Source organism: Lethenteron reissneri, unplaced genomic scaffold, assembly GCF_015708825.2.
Source record: "Lethenteron reissneri isolate LAM-NWPU_2019-01 unplaced genomic scaffold, ASM1570882v1 scaffold_1069, whole genome shotgun sequence".
NCBI lineage: Eukaryota > Metazoa > Chordata > Hyperoartia > Petromyzontiformes > Petromyzontidae > Lethenteron > Lethenteron reissneri.
Window position 1 is genome coordinate 23,877 of NW_026890749.1, and position 10,986 is coordinate 34,862.

Genomic DNA, 10,986 nt, shown 5'->3' on the forward strand with positions numbered 1-10,986 from the left:
AACACACTTTTTCTGGCATGAGGTATTCCAACGGTTTTAATGTAATTGTGGGGTGCTGCTGATTCCAAATCTGGCATCAGTTTTTGTCTATCATGTCAGGTTTTTGAGATATCAAAGATTGCATTTTCAATAAAAACTGCGGAAGAAAAATATTAAATAAATGTGGATATCTACATAAAATGATATTATAAACGCACTATCCTAAAAATACAGCACCATACACCATATTTTAACACTAAAGCAGTCACTGACTCGCAACAACTTGCAATCATAAGTGACGGAGTTAATTTCGGGTAAAATCAATGAAAATGGGGTATGCCGATAGCATAAAAATTAGATGTGATAGAGCAAATCTGAGATCAGATTTGGAATCAGCACCCTGAAATTAGTCTAGAACAGCTGCAAAAGTCCAGGCCAGAATTTTAGTTTTTTTTGTTGTTGACCAGTGCAATAGAAGACAGATCATATTCTTAGGTTTTTTCCGGTAAAGTCACGTAGGTAAAAAATTAAAATTAATAAAAGTAAAATAAAATAAAAGCTTGTGTTGCCTCCGAAACGTCGTGATTTTTATTTTATTTTGCAGAGGCGGCACGGGGGATCTGTCTTCTAGATTTGAAGCATTCGTGACTGCAAGGATTCATATTCTTAGGTTTTTTCGGTAAAGTCACGTAGGTAAAAAAATTAAATTAATAAAAGTAAAATAAAATAAAAATCACGACGTTTCGGAGGCAACACAAGCTTTTATTTTATTTTTATTAATTTTAATTTTTTACCTACGTGACTTTACCGGAAAAAACCTAAGAATATGAATCCTTGCAGTCACGAAAGCTTCAAATCTAGAAGAAGACAGATCCCCCGTGCCGCCTCTGCAGACTCTAAGGGCAAGTGCCTTGAGCCCTTTTGAAGGGCGGCACTGTGGCACGCGGGGGCGCGGTGTGCCCACAACCACTCCCGGCCGCCTTTGTCTCTCCCACTGCTGATGGTGACTGCCACTGCACCACATGCTCTCTTGAGTGTGCGGGTTGAGAAGCGGGTGAATGTGCGGTTGAATGATTGAGTGTGCGGTTGAGTGAGCGGGTGAGCGGATGAGCGGGTGAGCGTGCGGGTGAGCGGATGAGTGAGCGGATGAGGAGTGGGTGAGTGTGTGGGTGAGCGGATGAGTGGGTGAGTGTGCGGGTGAGCGGGTGAGTGAGCGGATGAGGAGTGGGTGAGTGTGCGGGTGAGCGGATGAGGAGTGGGTGAGTGTGCGGGTGAGCGGATGATGAGTGAGCGGATGAGGAGTGGGTGAGTGTGTGGGTGAGCGGATGAGTGGGTGAGTGTGCGGGTGAGCGGGTGAGTGAGCGGATGAGGAGTGAGTGTGCGGGTGAGCGGATGAGTGAGCGGATGAGTGAGTGGGTGAGCGTGCGGGTGAGTGGATGAGGAGTGGGTGAGGAGTGGGTGAGCGTGCGGGTGAGCGGATGAGTGGGTGAGCGTGCGGGTGAGTGGATGAGTGAGCGGATGAGGAGTGGGTGAGCGTGCGGGTGAGTGGATGAGGAGTGGGTGAGCGTGCGGGTGAGTGGATGAGTGGGTGAGCGTGCGGGTGAGCGGATGAGTGAGCGGATGAGTGAGCGGATGAGGAGTGGGTGAGCGTGCGGGTGAGTGGATGAGTGGGTGAGCGTGCGGGTGAGCGGATGAGTGGGTGAGTGTGCGGGTAAGCGAAGAGTGAGCGGATGAGGAGTGGGTGAGCGTGCGGGTGAGTGGATGAGTGGGTGAGCGTGCGGGTGAGCAGGATGAGTGGGTGAGTGTGCGGGTGAGCGGATGAGTGAGCGGGTGAGAAGTGGGTGAGTGTGCGGGTGAGCGGATGAGTGAGCGGGTGAGAAGTGGGTGAGTGTGCGGGTGAGCGGATGAGTGAGCGGATGAGGAGTGGGTGAGCGTGCGGGTGAGCGGATGAGTGAGCGGATGATTGAGCGGGTGAGCGGATGAGGAGCGGGTGAGCGGATGAGTGAGTGAGCGTGTGGTGAGTGTGACTGAGACCCACTCAGTGAGTCTCTGAGACTCACTCTGAGATTCACTCAGAGACTCAGACTCACTCAGAGACTCAGAGACGCATCCAAAGACCCACAGACGACCACAATCGATTCCCATGTTGTCCCAATGGGATTCGATTCCATCCACTCTAATCACTAGCAAGATCGATTCCCATGTTATCCCAATGGGATTCGATTCCATCCACTCTAATCACTAGCAAGATCGATTCCCATGTTATCCCCATGGGATTCGATTTCATCAACAAATCACCACAGTAGATTCCCATGTTGTCGAAAAGGTATTCGATTCCATTATACTACCGTACTCGCTACCACTGGATTCCAATGCAATTCCAATCGGAATTGATTGACTTCGTCCAATTCTCTGCAAGAATCAATTCTCAACGTCCCAATCGATTTTCTCTCCACGTCACTCGGGAAGCTACAACACGTGGGTCTGTGTGGTCGTTCATGACGATGCACAAACTCTGCACACTTGGCCTACTCTTCCACTTCGTGCTGCCTCTCCACCACCACCTCGTCACATGTAACCACGGTGAGCCGAACCGGTCGATAAATCGGGTACCAGGTTGACTGGGGAGCGGTGGCGCAGTGGTTAGGTCACTGTGTGTGGATGCTCATGCTGCTGTGGAGTGGCTCATGCAGCCAGCTATGGCTGCAAAGTTTTGGTAGTACGTGTTGTTTATGCTATTGTGAAAATTCCGTCACAGTTCCTATGATTGCTTTTTCATTGCTTTCATGGCTTTATTTTGGTGATTTCGAAAAGTGTATTGGTTTAGCCATGTTTGTTTGTTGTAGTACAGAGTTAGACTGATGGCCTTAATCTAAGTTGTCTTGTGGTTGTTGTTTGACTTGCATCCTACTGGGATGTTTGCACACAGCGTTGGGGTACTGTGATTTTTTTCTTGCAATATTTTGCTGTCTTTTCTTGGATTTTCTGTTTGCACTTAGTCACATAGTCACTTTAAGATGTTTTCTTGTTCATGTTTTTTTGTTGTTGCGGTTGCACCCGATTCAAGAGCCGAATGGCTCACAGGGCTACACCTAATACATGAACTTGAAATAAATTAACTTGAACTGTGTGTGGAGTGGTTACAAATACAGGTAAGTCCCCGGCTTACGATGATCCGATATCGATATGGCAAAATGGTTAAATGTTTTACATTTCGCGTTACTGAACGCATCTCCCGCCTTGTGTGGCAATGCCTCTCACTCTCGGCAGCGGTAGACGGAGTTCAGTTGTCTCTGTGTTTGTGTGTTTCATGAATCTTGGTGAGTACAGTAGAATATGATACGTTATGATACGTTCAATGCATGTATACACTACACTATACACTACACTATATACTACATTACACTATACACTACATTATACACTACTATACACTATACACGACACTATACACTACATGATTACTATACACTACTATAAACTACACTATTACACTACACTATACACTACTATACACGACACTATACACTACTATACACTACACTATACACTACACTATACGCTACTACACTATACACTACACTATACACTACACTATACACTACACTATACACTACACTATGATACGTAGCTTTAGCGATTTCATTTTAGGGTTACCACGATACGTTAAGATACGTTCAATGAATGTTAGAAGTTTTTATAGCAGATAGGATTGTTTCCTGCAAAAACTTTCTATGAAATTGCAGTTCATATAGGTAGACTAAGAATTTAGCTTGTTTTTTTACTTTACATTTTACCGTACAATACAGTATTGTAAGTAATAAGCACACACAGTATATAGTTTATACAGTACGCTACTGTAAATTGCTCTGTTTTGCTAAATTATCACCGTTCTTCGATGGGGTCGTCGTAACACATCTCCATCGTAAGTCGGGGACTGTCTGTACATGCTGTAGTGAGGTCGTAAGTCGGGGACTGCATGTACATATTGAAGTGGGAGTCGTAAGTCGGGGACTGTCTGTACATGTCGCTGTAGTTAAGAGTCGTAAGTCGGGGACTGTATGTTCATGCTGTAGTTAAGAGTCGTAAGTCGGGGACTGTATGTACATACTGTAGTGAGAGTCGTAAGTCGGGGACTATCTGCATATGGCGTTGTGGTGAGTCGTAAGTCGGGGACTATCTGTACAAGATGTGGTGAGAGTCATAAGTCGGGGACTGCCTGCATATAGTGGTTATTGTCGTAAGTCGGGGACTATCTGTACATGGCGTTGTGGTGAGAGTCGTAAGTCGGGGACTGTCTGTACAATACATTGTGGTGAGGGTCGTAAGTCGGGGACTGTCTGCACAATGCAACACCCGTGGGATAGCAACAAAAATCTAACCAGAAAACTATAGACAGACATATAAGCAGACAGATATCACCAAGATACATAGAGAGAGAGAGTAACACAAGTACAGAGAGGGAGATCGTCTCTGTGGCGAGGCCTTAAATAGACAGAGGGGGGGGGGGGGCGGAGAGAGGGAGGGGGTAGAGAAAACATTTACATGTCAATGAGTACGAAGAGACGCGTGGTAAAGTACACACTAAATTAAATAACCTAGCAAAATATCGAAATGTTATGTAATACAACACAGAGAGTCAATCAACACACAACGCATAGCCTGGTCGATTACGTATTTCAAAGATTGCTAAGTTAGAATTTAAGTGTGAAAATTCCAAAGAGAGACAAAACATACAACAAGAGGAACGGAGACACACAGACAGAGCAGAACATAAGAACGACAAAAAAACGAGTGGAGACAGAAAAAGGACACTAAATACACAGGGAGAGAGAGAAAACAAAAAACCCAAATTTAAGATCGAACCACTTCTACGGGAAGTTTCAAGTTTATCTTTTTCTCTCTCTCTGGGTTTTTTGTTTTCTCTCTCTGCCTGTGTATTTAGTGTCCTCCTCCTCCCCCTCCTCCTCCCCCTCCTCCCCTTCCTCCTCCTCGTCGCTGGCGCTCACCTGGCCGCCCGTGGAGATGCAGCGCCGCCACCGCCGCCGCTGCGTCTCTTTCAGCCGCTACGGAGACGCGGAGGAGGAGGAGGCGGTGGGGGGGGGGGGCGGTCGGAGGCCGGAGGCACCGTGCTTTGTGACGCTGCCGGCGGCGGCGGCGGGGAGCAGGAGGGGAGGGAGGAGAAGAGGAAGGAGGAGAAGGGGGGGGAGCAGGAGGGGAGGGTGGAGGAGAGGAAGGAGGAGGAGGGGGGGGAGGGTGGCTTCTGCTACGCGGCGTGGCGCAACGTGTCGGGCGACATCTTGCTGGAGCGCCAGGGCTGCTGGGTGCACGACTGCCGTGGGAGGTGAGGAGGCAGACCAGCAGCCCGCCCACCGGATCCCCCCCCACCACCTCCTCCCCCCCCCCCCCCACCTCCTCCTCCCCCACACCTCCTCCCCCTCACGACCTCCTCTCTCTTCCTCCCCCCCACACCACCTCCCCACCTCCTCCCACCTCCCCCCCCCTCCTGCTCCCTCCCCCCCACCCTCTGGGTGTCCCACTGTGATCAGGAGCAAGTGCGTGGAGTCGAGTAGCAACCCGTTTGTCTACTTCTGCTGCTGTGACAGGGACCTCTGTAACGTCGACTTCGCCCGACGGCCCCGGCCACACGGTCAGTCTTGAGCCGCGAGAGACGCCGGAGATGGTTCACGAGGCGGGAAGAATCGATGCCGTTCCAGCTCTCTCTCGTTGTCGTCACGGCCCGGCCAGGCCTGGCTGGTGTTGGCCAACGGCAAAAGAAACGATTTTTTTACGACCGAGAAAGGTGGATCATTTAAAAGGATGATCATAATTAATATTGCAATGTATGAAGAGCTACAATCGTGCTCTGTGGCGCGACGCGTGGTTGATGTCAAATAAATAAAATATTTTATTTTCTACCTACGTGAGTAGAAAATAAAATATATTATTTTATTTATACCTACGTAACTTTACCGAAATAACCAAAGAGTGTGTATGGGAGCCTTTAACATTAAAGTCTATGGGAGCCTTTAACATTGCAGTCTATGGGAGAATTTAACATTGAAGTCTATGGGAGAATTTAACATTGAAGTCTAATGGAGACTCTAACATTGAAGTCTATGGGAGCCTTTAACATTGCAGTCTATAGGAGAATTTAACATTGAAGTCTATGGGAGCCTTTAACATTGAAGTCTATGGGCGACTTTAAAATTGAAGTCTATGGCAGCCTTTAACATTGAAGTCTATGGGAGACTTTAACATCTATATATATAAAATCGCAAATTTGTCTGTCTGTCTGTGTGTCGCCGGACCATACGCAGTTTCATTGGACGAAATGTGAGGGATTTGCGAGACACGATTGGTCCGTTTGGTTTTCCACGGCGGTTGCCCCTGGCAACGGGTAGCGACGCATTCGCTGCGGGGTGGACGCCATTTTTAATTCCCGTTAAAAATATGTGCACGCATTAACACGCGACTCTGAGGTAAATTCATCAAAGTTTCACGTCCTCTTCACTCCCCCCCACCCCAATGTGTGCAATTACTATTATAGGGTCGGTACATAATAAAATTATAGCGATTAGACAGTATTATTGTAGCGCGGGGGGGGGGGGTAACGACCCCAGTAACCAGCCTCAGCCGGGTGGGCAATTTAGGCGAGGCCGGAGGCTCTGCACGGTACTAGGCCTCGACACCCCACCACACTATAGGCCGTACATATTACTGCACAGCGGCCGAGGAGATCGTGGCTGGGGGGGGGTGGGGGGGCAGGGGTAGCAGCCCATCTGTGTATATATGTAAGGTTATTAAGAAATATATTTTTCACCCGGGCAACGCCGGGTACTTCTGCTAGTTGAAGTATATTGGAGCCTTTAACATTGAAGTCTATGGGAGAATTTAACATTGAAGTCTATGGGAGCCTTTAACATTGAAGTCTATGGGAGCCTTTAACATTGCAGTCTATGGGGGAATTTAACATTGAAGTCTATGGGAACCTTTAACATTGAAGTCTATGGGAGACTTTAACATTGAAGTCTATGGGGGGATTTAACATTGAAGTCTATGGGAGCCTTTGACATTGACGTCTATGGGAGCCTTTAACATTGCAGTCTATGGAGACATTACCATTAAAGTCTATGGGAGACTTTAACATTGAAGTCTATGGGAGACTTTAACATTGAAGTCTATGGGAGAATTTAACATTGAAGTATATGGGAGCCTTTAACATTGCAGTCTATGGGAGACATTAACATTACAGTCTATGGGAGACTTTAACATTAAAGTCTATGGGAGACTTTGACATGAAGTCTATGGGAGACTTTAACATTTAAGTCTATGGGAGAATTTAACATTGAGTCTATAGGAGAATTTAACATTGAAGTCTATGGGAGCCTTTAACATTGAAGTCTATGGGAGCCTTTAACATTGCAGTCTATGAGAGACATTAACATTGACGTCTATGGGAGCAGCCCTGTGAGTGCCTTCACAGCTGAGCCTCCTGTTGCAGAGGTCACTCAGCAGCCTACGCCGGTGGCCAGGCCGGTGCCCACGCCAGTGGACCCTGCTGTCCGTCACGACGCCGCTGCTTCTGCTGCTGCTGCTGCCGCTCTCCGTGTGGACGTACCGGCGATTGCCGCAAGCTGACGCACGCCACAACGCCTCCGCAGGTGGTGGTGGTGCTGTGTGTGTGTCTGTGTGTGTGTGTCTGTGTGTGTGTGTGTGTCTGTGTCTGTGTGTGTGTGTCTGTGTGTGTGTCTCTGTGTGTATCTCTGTGTGTGTGTGTCTGTGTGTGGGCCTCAAGGTGCACTTGGCCTGGCACAAGCGTCGTGGTGACGTCACCGCCACTTAGTGGCGAATGGCGGTTGTTGTTGTTGTGTCTGTGTGTGTGTGTGTCTGTGTGTGTGTGTCTGGTGGGGAGCGGTAGTGTAGTGGTTAGCGCGCTGCACTATGAACCTGGCGATCCGGGTTCGATTCTCGCTCACGGCGAACACCAGTGACGATTATCTGAACCGGTCCTGGGCCTCCCCTAGTTCGACTCAGCCTCAAATGAGTACCTGGTGCGGTGTGTAAACATCGCCACTATTGAGACACGTGGAATGTTCGAACGCTCACTGCGGAGGAGAGGCTGCCACACCTCTGTCGGGAGCTGGACCGGTACCGTCTGGATCTTTGTGGCATTCAGGAGGTCCGGTGGACCAGGTCTGGATGCTGCCACTATGAGGGGTGGACAGTCCTCTACTCGGGGCAGAAGACTACTAAACAATAGGGAGTGGCTCTTGTTTTGAAAAAAAGAATGAAGGGGGTGTGGGAGCGTGGCAGTGAGGCTGTGGGAAGCTGTAAGCCCCAGGCTATTTTGGGCTTGCCTTCCCATCAACCGGAGGTGAGGACTGGTGGTCGTGGTTACTTATCCCCCAACGAAGACGAACATCCGTGGAGGGATACAGGCAAGGCCAATGAGTCAGATGCCTTCTATGACATGTCACAGGTGCTGGCTAAAGTGGCCCCTCGGGATAGAGTCATCTTGTTGGGTGACTTCAATGCCAGAGTTGGCCATGATGCTGGCACCTGGTCTGGAGTGATTGGAAGGCCTGGGCCAGATCAGCTCAATAACAATGGTAGGAGGCTGCTAGATTTTTGTGCCAGCCCAGGGCTTGTAATTACCAACACGCTGTTCAGGCATCGGCACATCCACACTACATCATGGATGCATGCCGGGTCCAAGTAAGAACATCTGCTGGGCTACATAGTGACGGATCAGCGGATGCGGGCCCATGTCCTTGACACCAAGACCTACTGTGGAGCTGATCTGCCCCTGACCATCGACTAGTCATCTGTAAGATGCGCCTGCCATTCTTCCATTTCCGGTGGTGGGTGGACACCCAGGACCCCATTCCAAACCTAAGGTGGCTTGGACTCAGCTTGTAGGCAGGGCAGCCTAAATGTTTCTAACCGGCGAAGATGCTTCGTTTGGTCGGGTTTAAGCAGGCTGGATTGTGTGAGGAGCTCACAAATCCTTGAAAGATCTGGACAAAGACCCATGGGTGGAGCTCCTCCGGCAGACAACGCTGCGTTGGCTGGGCCATGTAGCCCGCATGCCAAGTCGTCGCATGCCTAAACAGCTTTTGTTCGGCTGGATCCAGGGGGCTAAATTGGGCACGGCACGGGCTAGAGAAGAGATGGAGTGATGTGGTACAGGAGGACGTGGAGCTGAGTGGGCTTGCCTGACTAGTACCAGCGGTGTCAAGATCGGCCTCTGTGGAGGAGGCTCGTGAAGGATGCTACTGGGCAGTTGGAGGCAGTCGCCCTCCAACAACAATGGAGGGCGGAGGAGCGACGCTCACAACAACGAGCGGAGCGCCTGGTGGCTAAAGCATAGCAAGTCGGCACAGTAGGGGGCACAGGTGGTGCATCAGCCACTCATCTCAGTCAGTCGACCAGTGGCACCTGGGTCTGCCCCGTGACCTCCTGCCAGCGGGCGTTCTTGTGTATAGTGTAGTGTATAATAAGTGTATGGTGTAGTCACTTGCCCTGCCGGTCTGTCCAGGCTACGCGGCGGGGGGTCTCTGCTGTTGACGGCAGCGAGGCTGCCCGACGCTCCATTCCGCCAACAGGAGGCGGTGAGCCTGACGGCGCTGCTGCCGCCGCTGCTGCTGCTGGACTTACGAGCCGGCGGTCGCTTCGGCTGCGTCTGGCGCGCTCAGCTCCTGTCCGAAGTCGTCGCGGTGAAGATTGTCCAGACCGTGGTGAGACCCTGCACACACACACACGCACACACGCATACACACTCACACACGCACACACACACACTGACCCTGCGCGACACGTGTTTCTACAGACTCACGGAGGCCCACAGAGACCCACAGCGACCCACAGTGACCCATAGAGACCCACATCAACCAACAGAGACCCATAGAGACCCACACAGACCCATAGAGACCCACAGCAACCCACAGAGACCCATACTCATAGAGACCCACAGCAACCCACAGAGACACACGGAGGCCCACAGAGACCCACAGTGACCCATAGAGACCCATAGCAACCCACAGAGACCCACAGCAACCCAAAGAGACCCACAGAGACCCACATCAACCAACATAGACCCATAGAGACCCACACAGACCCATAGAGACCCATTAGAGACCCATACTCGCAGAGACCCACAGCGACCCACAGAGACCCACAGCAACCCACAGAGACCCACAGTGACCCATAGAGACCCATTGAGACTCACAGCAACCCACAGAGACTTTTAGAGACCCACAGAGACCCATAGAGACCCACATCAACCACCAGAGACCCACAGCAACCCACAGAGACCCACAGTGACCCACATCAACCAACATAGACCCATAGAGACCCACAGAGACCCATACTCAGAGATTCACAGCAACCCAGAGACCCACAGCAACCCACTGCGTGTGTCTCCGTGTGTCTGCGTGTGTCTCCGTGTGTCTCTGTGTGTCTCTGTGTATCTGCGTGTGTCTCCATGTGTCTGCGTGTGTCTGCATGTGTCTGCGTGTGTCTCTGTGTGTCTCTGTGTGTCTCCGTGTGTCTGCGTGTGTCTCCGTGTGTTTGCGTGTGTCTGCGTGTGTCTCCGTGTGTCTGCGTGTGTTTCCGTGTGTCTTCGTGTGTCTGCGTGTGTCTCCGTGTGTCTCTGTGTGTTTGCGTGTGTCTCCGTGTGTCTGCGTGTGTCTCCATGTGTCTCATATGTCTCCGTGTGTCTCCGTGTGTCTGCGTGTGTCTCCGTGTGTCTGCGTGTGTCTCCGTGTGTCTCCGTGTGTCTGCGCGTGTCTGCGTGTGTCTCCGTGTGTCTCCGTGTGTCTGCGTGTGTCTGCGGATCTCGCCGCGTGTTTCTCGCGGGACCACGGCTTCCCCCCCGCGAGACTTCTGCTCCTCTGGACGCGACCTCAGCCTGAGCAACTTCACACGTTTGTCTCCTCCTCCTCTCCCCGCCATCGTCGTCGGCGCTGTCTTCGTCCGGGACGCTCGCAGAACCAACGGCTGTGC